Consider the following 12903-nt stretch of genomic DNA (forward strand, 5'->3'; position numbering starts at 1 on the left):
ATGACATAGAATGTGTTGTTAAATGTAATGGTTTTTTTTCAAAATTATTCTCGATAACTCGAAGTATGAGACATGGCTGCCCTCTATCTGCAATGTTGTATATTATATCGATATAACCTCTGAACAGCGCCATCATAGCCAATTCATACTTATGAAGTATTCCACTACCAAATACTATAAAGAAACATCTCTTATGTAAATAACTCAATAAAAGAATGTATAACAACTTTTATAATTATATAATAATTATTATAATAATTACGGAAAAGTTTCAGGTGCTAAAATAAATATCCACACAACTGAAATGTTATGGATTGAAAGTAACCAAGATCGACACTCCAATTGTAGCAATATATTACAATGACCTTATTAGTATTGTCGGCGTAACTGCTGGCCACAACGAAAACACTATTATGGAATCAAATTGTGAAACAATTCTTAACCAATGGAGACGCAGAAAACTCACATTCACCAGTAAAGTTACTGTTGTAAATTCCTTGGTTTCCTCCTCACTATATTATCTCTGCTGAGTCACACCGATTTGTGAAAATATTATAACCGGATTTAAACATATTGGGACATCGTTTTTTTTTGGGGGGGGGGGAAGCCGCAAACATCTTGTAAATTACGATACTAACGCCAGTGTAAACGAGTCTCCAGTACACAACACTAATTAATTATTTACTTTCATTAGAACGTATTATTATATAATACATCGCCGCAGATTATATAAAAATGAAAAACAACACATTAATATTGTACTCACAAACAAATACTTTAATATATGAAATTACCGTAATGCCATATATACATATTGAAGAAGGTGACCGTTGTCTTGTCAATGTAACAAGTGATAATTATGAGTAACTATTTTAAAGTCATAGAATAATTGTATGCTGCAAATTACAATTTATATTGAGACTTGCTCCGTAGAAGAAAAAAAAACAGTTCGCGTCCGATCACTGAAGCTAAGCTGCATCATGCATGGCTAGTACTTGCATGGGTGACCGGCTGGGAATACCACGTGCAGTAGGCGCATCGACATATTTATTCCACCGTACATGAAAACCTTTTCTCGGGATGTTTTGCCTCGGCATCCAAATCCGACGAATATTCAGCCTACTGCCAAACCATTGCAGAATACACCAGTTCACGTCCGATCACTGAAGTTAAGCTGCATCTGGCGTGGTTAATACTTGCATGGGAGATCGGCTGGGAACACCACGTGCTGTAGGCGCGACAACTATTTTATTCAACCGTACATATAGTCCTTGTGCATGAGAGGCCCACTAAATTTCTCTTCATATTTTTGAAGTACACCATGTGGCACATCAAAAATGTTTGGGTAGACTTTGGGTAACCCGGCAATAACTGAGAAAATTACGTCATAAGCCACGCCCATTGGCGCTCTTTTGGAACTGAAATTTAGGGGTAGGGGAAACATAAATCACTGTATTTTTGAAAGTATAAACCACAGAACAATAAAATACCCCTTAAAATGTTTGTATTTGAGTACTCTATTCAGTCAAATAATCATTATGCAAATTAGAATGTTAGAGGTCATTAAAGGTCAAAAGATCACGAAAATCCAGTTGGAGTTTTCCATGTGACAGTTTCTTGGTTTTAAGAGCAGATAATCAGATAATACTTTACGCAAGAAATCATAAGGAATTGTAAAAATCACCGGAATTGGAATCCATCCCCATCCATATGAGGCTTTCTAATAACTAAAAAAAACTGGTTACATTGAAAAAATGTAAGTATTTCTGGCTTTAAAAGATCAAGTAATGAGATAAACAGTTCAAGTTCAAAGCATGCAGTGTACAAACAGATCATGTGCTTACAGGTACCTGGTAGGCCACTATGTGCCAATGTTTTGTATGTGTAAATGTATGTAAGATGTAAACAAAAACAAATAGCTGTCCATTGTATCCTGTAATGTACGACTGTTCCCTGATGTTGTTACAGTAGTATACATCTTATGATTTCATTTGGTCAACTTCAGGGAATGACAGCAGATACCAAAAATGGAGGCTGGCACTAGTGGAGTGAAACTGTTGCCTTCCCAAGCAGAATCGCCTTCTGTTGAGAAATGCATTATTTGCCAAACAACAACGTCTGACCCAACCATCAGCAACCCAAATGGTAGGAAACGCATACGTGAAGCTGCAGACATTCGGAAGGACTCTTGAGGTACGGGATCGGGTAAGTCACTTAAACCTTTCAGTCAAATAAGACACGCACACAACGAAAAACGTTTCAACTCTCGTCTTAGTCGATCAGTCGAGCACTCTATAAGACACAGCGCCCTGGGGAAAAGTCCCCAACACTATCGCAAGGCTGACCCAAGACTCGCCCAAGACTCTCCAGGACTGAACTGCATCTGTCCTCGTGTACTCGCCAAGACCAACTCAAACTCTCTTTATTCATTTTCAAAACTCTAACCAATTACAATGCAGTAAAAAGACTCTAGGGCGTAACCTTCAATCATAAAGCCAATCACACTAAGTACTGAATACGTCATATCTGTTGATTAATCGTTCACTACATTAATAACTACGAATACCAACTGTCGGAAATAGTAGTCTGAATAGCGACGGTTATCTCGTAATTAGTTCCAAATCACTGAGTCGAGTTCCGTCCAGGACCTCGCCTGCCTAAACGATGACAGACATAACACAGCAATTCGTTAGTAATCAGCTAAATAAGTCGGTCAACAGATACGCGAAAACTAATTCATGACAGTATACAAATTGGTATACACATGTATACAAATTACAATAAAGATACTTAAGACATTACACATAAGGTAAAATAAATCACGTGACAATATAATGGTAATAACGGTAATAAATCCTAGTTTAACAGTTGAACAGAACAATCACAGAGCCAGTCGGGTCACGCCAAGGGTCACGCACTTCGTTGCAAAATGGCCGTGCGGTTGAAACCGGGTCATGGCGTGATGGGTGAGAAAGACATCATTGAACACTCACAAAATCAAAATAAAACGGGGAAGTGGTTGCATATTACGGCGTAGCCAACATGGGAACTAACAAACCGCACAATACAAACGACATGCGTTCGAATCACACTAGATACACACTCACCAGAACCGTAGCAATCATAAACCAGCAATCGTTTTGGCTTTCATGTTCAACTCATCAGTACATTGGAGTAGTTAGAAAAATTAACACCACTAAACGTCCAACGTCGTGGCGTGATACACAAACGTGCCATCGAGTTAAAACAAAATTAGCTTGAAAAGACAGTGGGTTCGAGTCCTGCTTAGAGCTACCGTGAAAACGTAAATCAAACAAATCCCACAAACTGCAAAAAGTAAACAAAGAACGTCGCGGAAAATAATAGACCTCCCAAACAAACAAAAAAACAAACAAAACTGAATATATAAATAATAAAATAACTTACGTGACGAGAGATAAACAAGACCCAAGTCAAGGTAAGTTTTGTTAAAGTGTCGATGGCGTTCCCTATATTACGAAAACAATTCGGGCAACAGACGAATATCTTCTGTGGTGTTGTGGAATATATACTGTGTCTGCGGAATTGTTGATTAAGGGTTCGAATTCAGCAGTTAACATGTTGTTAGAAAGTTTCACAATTACATCAAATATTCAATAATACCAGTATATTTATTTCATTATTTTAACAACTTGTATTTGGTGGAAGTTAATCAAACGCCAGTTGTTTACACCAAAATAAGTCTCAAATATTTGTCCACACATTTATTATCTTAATTTAACACTTTGTAATTGTGGGTGGAAATTAATTAAACGACAGTTATTTACTCACAAATATATGGTCAATATTTGTCCATGCGTTCATTCTCTCAATTTGAGAACTTGTAATTGTTGGAATTAATCAAACGCGAGTTGGCTATACCAAAATAAGTTTCAAATACTTGTCCACACATTTATTCTTTCAATTTAACAACTTGTAATGGTGTAAAATTATTAAATGACAGTTGTCTACACCAAAATAGGTTTCAAATCTTAATCCACACATATATTTTCACAATTTAACAACTTGTAATGGTGGAAGTTAATTAAACTTGACTTGTTTACACCAAAATAATTATTAAATATTTGTTGAGACATTTATTCTTTCAATTTAACAACTTGTAATTGTGGTAATTAATCAAACGCGAGTTGTTTACCCCAAAATAAGTCTCAAATATTTGTCCACACATTTATTCTCTCAATTTAACAACTTGTAATTGGGGGAACTTAATTAAACGCGAGTTGTTTACCCCAAAATAAGTCTCAAATATTTGTCCACACATTAATTCTCTTAATTTAACACTTTGTAATTGTGGGAATTAATCAAACTCAAGTTGTTTACACCAAAATAAGTATTAAATATTTGTTGAGACATTTATTCTCTCAACTAAACAACTTGTAATTGTGGGAATTAATCAAACATGAGTTGTTTACACCAAAATAAGTATTAAATATTTGTTGAGACATTTATTCTCTCAATTTAGCAACTTGTAATTGTGGTAATTAATCGAACTCAACTTTTGTACACCAAAATAAGTTTCAAATATTTGTCCACACATTTATTCTCTCAATTTAACAACTTGTAACGGTGTAAAATAAATAAAATAAAATAAGTAAAATAAGTTGTTTAATCAGTTGACATCAATGCAACTTACCCATAGACAGTGCACAACAGAGTATCATTATTGAGTAATTATTAACAGGAACGTGTTTTGGCATTAGGATTAGGGTCGGGTCAGATATGGGCAACGCAAATGGCAAATACCAAATTGGCAAGATGTACACTAACGGGTTATGGCACTAATTTGCAATAAAGCTACGAGTACGAACACAATTGACAGCTGCAAGTCATGTGCAACAACAACAACAACAGACACGAGGATCATTGCTGCTCTCCAAATGGGTCCCTTAGTTTGTATTGACCCCCTAAGAATTGCTAATCCACCTTTCTAACTCTTCCCCCCAAAATAATATATCGCCCCTTTTAAAATGTATTGACCCACAAACTAATGAATATTCATGGTACAGAAACTGCTACGTCATGAATAAATTAGCAGAATTTAAAAAAAATTGCATAAAGTGTAGGTACGTTTTTTGGAGTCCTGCCACAAGCAGTATTACTGTAATTCTATTTTGGTAATCTTCCGCCGTTTTCGCGACTATTCAGTTCCAGAGATCTGTTTAGGCTGGTAGTGAAGCCAAGATGGCCGCCATTGGGGATCGAACAACCGGATCCAAAGAACATACAATAACACTGTGTGATGATGGATACTCTAGTATTGAGGTCATTGAATCTGTTCACCAGGCAATTTCGGATAGATCAATTCTAAGCTGTATGAATGATAATGGAACTTGGCATGATTATCGACTCACTGTTTCAGCAAGGTGTTACTCTTAGGAGCGATGGGATTGAGGTACGTGGTGTAACAAGACAGTTTACTACTGTCTCGTTTCTGCGCGTTTCAATGTACATTGATGAAGATGAAATTATAAAGAAATGTACACAATTTTGATGTATAATTCGAAGCCGTGTGATCCATAAATTCCACAGAGAAGCACCTACAATATAAAATGGCATGCGATTTGTAAAGATGGAATTCCCAACACGTGTTAAATCTCTAACATACGCTGTGTAATCCATGCTAATTCACAACAAATAAAGAAAAGTATCCAACAACTGTCTTCGTGAAGATCACATTATACACCAGTGCCCATCATACATTTGCACAGTGCGTCCAAGAAAGGCCATATTATATGGAAAGGAAATGTCGGGCATACAAATGCTACACGTGTGGGCAATTCAGACATATAGCAAGAGATTGTGATGAAAATACAAATCGCCGCGAACTGACAACTACGAATCAAGAGGACTTCCTCGGCAAACTAATTGATGAGGATAACAAGTATGAAACAACGAATGATGAATCTGCAAACGTTAATCCTCCTGATTACTCAGTCTTACCAGCGGACAATGAAACCTTACCCACACCAATGGATATCGACAATGGTGAACTTTCTACAGGAATAAATGTAAAAAAACGAGTATGCAACAGACAACAACAATAGAATCCAGACTGATTCAACAGCACCAAGTAGAAGAAAAAATAACACACCCAAACCAAATCTTGAACATTCACACCTAAATCTAAAAAAGACGGTAATCTATCTGATAATAATGATTAAGTGTTTTTATTATTAATGTTCTTCTCTTCACATAAAGTTGACATTCTTGAAATTCAAGAAACCTTCTGGCAGGACTCCTTCGTTTCAACCGTTAAAACACTTTGGGATGGTGACGTAATAACTGATAATTGCCGTGACCAGTGCAACCGTGGAATGATAAATGTAACACTTTTAATTTCCAAAGCCACAGGTGTAAACATTATTAAGAAGAAGTCGAGTGATCATTTTAGTGGGCGATCACTTAAAGTAATTATTGAAATAGATGATTTAGTTATAAATGTTATAAATATATATAATCCCAATAATCTCACCGAACGCCGTCAGTTCTACTGCGATATACAAACATTTTTGGAACGTGACTGCACCAATATTGTCAGTGGTGATTTTAACTGTGTGATCGATACAAACGCTCATACACTCAAGTACATAAAGATCATTCAAGTTCACAGTTGAAAGACCTAATCGATATTTGTCGTGCCCATCACCCACGGTCAAGTGAGTATACTTGCCAGCGTTCAATAAATCACAATTCATAGAAGAAGGGGAGAAAAATACTAAATATTTCCTAACATTGGAGATAATTCAACAGGAAAACAAAACAATAACAACTCTAATTAGTGACTGCGACGAAACTCTTGACACAACCAATTCTATTATGAACGAGATTCACAGATTCTATTCCAAATTATATATCACCTCACCTCGATACTCTTCGAGGACGATAAACATTTGCAACGGTTACTGAGCTGCAAAAAACGTTATAGCTTATGGTCAACAATAAATCCCCGGGTCTTACAGTGAGCTGGTACAAATACTTTTGGGTTGAAATAGCATATGACTTCAATGATATTGTAGGCATTATTTTTGATTCTGACAAGCTGCCGAAAAGTCTTCGTACTGGTATCATTACTTAAATATCTGCATCGGATACAACCTTAGTTCTGTCTCTGAAAATAACTGGAAAAAAATACTAAATGATGTAAAGTATTAAATCAGTAGAGACGACGTAAATTTTCCTTTAAAGGTAAAATTATTATTATTAATACGTCTTCCCTAAAGTATTCACTATCCGTCACCACGATTCCTGTTTACTATCTTCATCAATTTAAAAAGGCAGTTGTTGAATTTTTCTGGGATAATCACAAACATCTCGTCAGGTATGAAGTTTTAACTAAACCAATAGACCAAGGTGGTTTGAATTTATGTAACTTGCAAACTAGGCGTGCAGCATTCAGACTCAAGTAGATCAAAAAGTTTCTCGACACAAATCATAATTCAATAATATAGGCATATAATGAATTTCTATTTAAATATATATTGCAATCTGAACCTCGGCTCTGATATATTCAAATTCGAAATTGATATCAGAAAACTGATATACTAACTGATCTGCCTCAATTTTACTCTGAAATGTTGCAAGCCATTGCAGACCATATATGCACCAGCCCACAGACACTCAAAGATATTTACCACCAACCCATGTTCTATAATCCACTCATCACTTTAATTGGAAATGTTTTATTTCAATTTGTAAAATATGGAATCACAAAAATTAAAGATATTTTATATAAAGTTGTGCCAGGCTTGTGCCATCGAAAGCCATTTGTGAAATGGTACAAGCCGGTACCTGTATACGGCTATTAAGGACGCTATTCCGTCAAACAATGTTGTAAACAAGCATTAACGCCCGACCTAGTAATGTCAGAAATTCAGATCAAGTACAAACAACATTCGTACACCAGAAATACATGTACATCCAAGTGTTTTTCTCAACTCATTGGCATGAACAAAATTGTGGACCGATTAGCACATGTTATTTGCCAAATCGCTTTTCTCAAATAGACTTTAGAATAATATGGCTTAATTTTACGGCGGGACTAGCCCTTGAGAAACTATTTACTGACGCTGGCTCGTCGTGTAGTAATACTGCGCCACAAGATATTTAAAATATCAAAACAAATAATTCCTTTTGTGAACGCCTTTTGAAATAAACTACTTGTAAAAATGAAAGCGGACTATCAGATGTAACGCTTTTCCATGTTAGGTATGAAGGTTTAGCTGAAAATACCGCTAACATTATTACGTTATTTCTTAACCAGTCTCACAATTCTTAACCAGTCTCACAATTCTGTGTAATTTAAATAGTACAAAAGTAATAACCACTAGTAATGTTATCATTGTAAAAGCTAAATAAACGGTTTGTTTTATAGTGAGGATAATTATTTTAGTACTTTTTGTCTTATACATAGTGTTGATATGTATTGTATCTCACCGCTGGTGGGCATTTATGAACATTGGTCGGGCGACCCGAGTTTCAGAGTAAGGCGATCAAAGCAAATTCACTTTACGATAATTTGTTACCGTATTATAATATTATGTAACATGTTATGTAAATATTTGTTTTTACATGGCAGACATGGTCTTGTCTTTTAATAAAAGATAAAAAAAAATCAGTTCTCGTCCGATCACTGTAGTTAATCTACATGGGGCGTGGTTTGTACTTGCAAGAGTGACCGAATGGGAATACAACGTGCAGTAGGTGCATTAACATGTGTATTGCACCGTACATACTAACTTTTCCCCGAGATGTTTTGCCTAGTTGAATCATTAAATAACATCCAATTCTGACGAATATTCATCCTACTACCATACTATTGCAGAGTAAGCCACTTCTCGTTCGATCACTGAAGTTAAGCCTGATCGTGCATGGTTAGTACTTGCATGAGAGACCAACTAGGAATACCACATGCAGTAGGCGCATAAACATTTTTATTTCACAGTACATACTAATTTTGCCAGGCCGTAGCACTAAATGGCATTCAATTCCGACGAATATAAAACAGCCTGAGGACATCTTGGGAAATGCTGGCGAGGTGAGAAATTTAGGTTTGAATTTGGTAATGTAGAACCCGCAAAACAGCCGCTAGCGGTACTATAAAATGGGGTAGGGGAAATGTAAATCCTAATATAATTCCCTCTAATTAATTAAAACCCTGTATACCATTGTAAAGCTATATTAATAGCTTTTCAGACTCCGTACGTTATATGTTCATAGGTCTGAGGCAAAGGTCACCAGAGGTCAAATGATCACGTGACCAATGGTATCACACATATTTTCACAGTTTAGCATATTCATGGTTCACTTAATAGATATTGATCGAACTATGCTTAGTAAAATACCATTTTATTTTCGCTTGACAATAGGAGTCAGGTTGATAAATCAACATGTTGATAGCAACATTTTATTGTGTATTCTTCTTGAAAAGTGTTTGTTCTTTCTATACATGTGCAATAGCTTTGCACACAATTTTGCTTTGTTCTCCCTAACACACACACACACACACACACACGTACACCCACTTTCTAATGGTTTTGTTGTTTTCTTTCAGAACGGGAAGATTACAGAAAAAAGACAGCCTAAAGTAATTCATCAAGATGTCAGCAGATTTCAGTCTTGCGAACACCTCGAAGAAACGAAAATGTGAAATATTTGTCAGTGGTACATGCATATTCTGTTCACAAGGTTTCTCTCCCAAAAATGCTGCACGAAACCCAGAACTGTCCAAAATTGCTTCCTTATTTGCAGCATGTCATGAACGTCAAGATGACATTGGTTGTAAACTACTTGCATTTGAGAAAGAAATTTCCCTTGGGGAAATAAGTATCAAGTATCACAGGAACTGTAGAGCAACATACTGCAGTCGTGTACACATCAAACGAGTGGTAAGTAAGCGTAGTTGTAGCAGTACTAGTAGTGTAGATGCTGGTGGTGGGAATGCTTTGCTTGATGTTAGTGCAACATTAACCCGGTCTAGAATATCAACATCTGCATTTGACTGGAAAAACAACTGCTTTATCTGTGGGGGAAATTGCAATCCAAAACACAGATACGGCTGGTCCATGCTGGAGGCTTCTATCGAAAATGTGCCTGAAACAGAGAATATGTACACAAAAATGTTAGCTGCTGCTAAACGAAGAAGTGATCAGACCATGTTGGCACGACTTTATGGTGTTGCAAACGGGGATCTCGTAGCTGTTGAAGCACGGTACCATAGACAAAAGGGGTGCTACCCGAGCTACATAAGTGATAGACACATTGCAGCACATCGAAAGGAAGCAGCCACTGAAAATGCATACGAAACTGCACTGAAGGCCCTTATTAATGAATTCCGACCCGCCATCATAAACGAAAAACAAGTCTTCACCCTTTCAACACTGCGATCTCGCTTTCAAGAGCTTGCAACTGAAGCTGGTGTTGAGAACCCTGAGAAGTACAGGTCTTTTCGTTTGAAACGGCAACTGATGCAAGAATGCCCTGACATTGCATTTGTTCCTCAACCAGGCTAGTCAGACCTTGTATGCTCAAGTGAAATTTCAGTGGGTGATGCTCTGTGTAAATTAAGTGACTTGGTGAAAACACTAAATGGCACATATGAAGAGATGGAGCAGCTAGATGATACAGAGTCACCTGAGGGTGAAACTGATGAAGCTGTCATTGTACATAAAGCTGTCGGTATCCCACGCCAATGCTTGAACAAATCAACAGCTCCGCCACAGAATTACTTCTCTCCTGATGACATGACAATGGCCTCAATGAAAGACTTTGTGGACCCTCAGCTCTACGAGGCTATAGGGTGGCTAACAAACAAAGACCTGTTTTCCCAGGCAGTGGATATTGCTGATAATGACCAGATCCAGTGTTTGAACATTGCATGTGATATAACCACTTTGGCCACTTCACAAATGTCACCAAAGCATCTCGGGCTGGCCATCCACCTTCATCATGAATTTGGGAGCAGGAAGCTTGGGAACACATGTTTTCATTGGGCTATTCAGTATCTTATTCAGAACTGCGTCGCTTCCTTACATCAGCAGCGCTTCAGGTTAGCGCAACACAGACAGCACAGTATGGCTCATTCGTTCCACCCCATGTATTGTCCAAGGAAAGTGGTGGCAAAATGGTCATCGGTGTGGGAGACAACTGGGATCACAACGAGCGTACAGTGGATGGCAAGCGAACTACTCACGCCATGGCAAGCATCCTAGTGACTCAGACAGTGCAGGGTGACATTCATTTCCCTCCCATTCCACGTGCTCCTGATAGATGTCTATTTGTATCTCTTGTGCAAGGTAGCGTATAAATCATATTAGTGCTTGATTTAATTAATGCTGGCTCACTAAACATTGCTAAGAAGTATGCATGTGTATCATTAGATCCACTTGCCTAAATGACTTACTAGTTTAGGTTTGGAGATGTATTGATGTGTCCACTTATGTGCATGTGTGATGAGTTTAAAATTTGTAAACCATAGATTATCACAATGCCATGCAGCATTGGGAAGAAGCATACCCATACCTTTTTATCGACTGTTTAATATATATTTACACGTATATGATTTCAGGTGGTGACCTCTCCTGGATTCTTCCATATAGAAAACCAATGAAACGACCAGAACCTGTCCTTCAGCCAGCTCCAACTGAACTGATATACAATATGACCAGATCTAGCATATTCCACAATACACAAGAGACAGTTATTCCTCCCTGGAGACAATATCACGTGAAACTGTCCAGTGATCAGGCACAGGGTGTGTCTATTGTTGCATTCAACCATCTACACTACTCTGGTGCGACTACAGGAGGCATCTTCGACACTTGGCCACTCACACATCCCAGTATGTTTTGACATGGGTAGACTAACCAAAGCACTCAGGCAAAGACTTTGACAGAGGAGTGTATGCCATGAAACTTGTTGACGAAGTACTGCATTATAGGTTTCTGCTACAGTTGCATCATTGGTGTGAGTAAAAGTAGCTACACTTACCTGAGCAATTCAACAACTTACTTGGCGATCTGTGTGCCTCGATCAATGAACCAGGTCGATCCGACACAGCGACAGATATTTTTACACGACTTCAAGAGTGTACTGATGCACAACTTCTTCCATTGATGCAACAGTATAGGAATGAAGGACGTGAACTCTCACCCACATTCAGATTCTGGGACGACTTTCTCTGTAATGTCATGGAGCCCTTCAAAATCTTCCTTGCTGCGACAAGAGAGGCAAAGTGGTCTGTGTATCAAGCAGCCAAAGTGCAGCTTCTCCCTCTTCTCTTTGCCAGCAACTGCACAAATTATGCAAGATATTTGCCAGTAATGCTGCTGATGATGTTGTGAATTCCTGATGATGTGAAAGCTGAATTTAATGAGGGAACCTTTGTTCCAAAGTTGACTGATGGAAAGTTCAACCGAGTTTGGCTGGATTACACCCTAGAAGCAACAGAAAACAAAGCCCTAAAGGGCACAGGGGGAATCATCGGCCTGACCCTGAAAGGCTCAGCACTAGCCCGGTGGTTTCTTGCCAAACCCACAACTGGAATATATTCCTGTCGTTTTACCCAGATGATCAGTCATAATTGAGAGTCTGCACAAGGAGGCCATACAACCAATGCAGAGATCCAACGCTGGAATACAGATGTCACAAAGATGAAGAGTATGTTTGATGGAACCTTTGCAGACCCATTCAATCTGAGAGAGCCACCTCCTAACCTCATAAACTTTGCAACTGTCTGTGTTGCTTCTGCACAGGTTGAACAATGTTTGACAACAGCACTTCAAAAAGGAGCGGCCCTTGCATCCCGATTCATAAGCGCGAGATTGGTACCTGCAGAAGGCCAGGATGCACCTCAAAAGAGCTTATACG

The 12903-nt window shown here is 38.0% G+C and overlaps 1 pseudogene; it reads left to right on the forward strand.

Annotated features, from left to right (window-relative positions):
• The first annotated feature begins 1117 nt into the window (after positions 1–1117).
• LOC144354890 (5S ribosomal RNA) lies at positions 1118–1237 on the forward strand (annotated as a pseudogene).
• Positions 1238–12903: the final 11666 nt, after the last annotated feature.

Source organism: Saccoglossus kowalevskii, chromosome 7 (assembly GCF_978046115.1).
Source record: "Saccoglossus kowalevskii chromosome 7, keSacKowa6.1, whole genome shotgun sequence".
In the NCBI taxonomy this organism is placed as follows: Eukaryota; Metazoa; Hemichordata; class Enteropneusta; family Harrimaniidae; genus Saccoglossus; species Saccoglossus kowalevskii.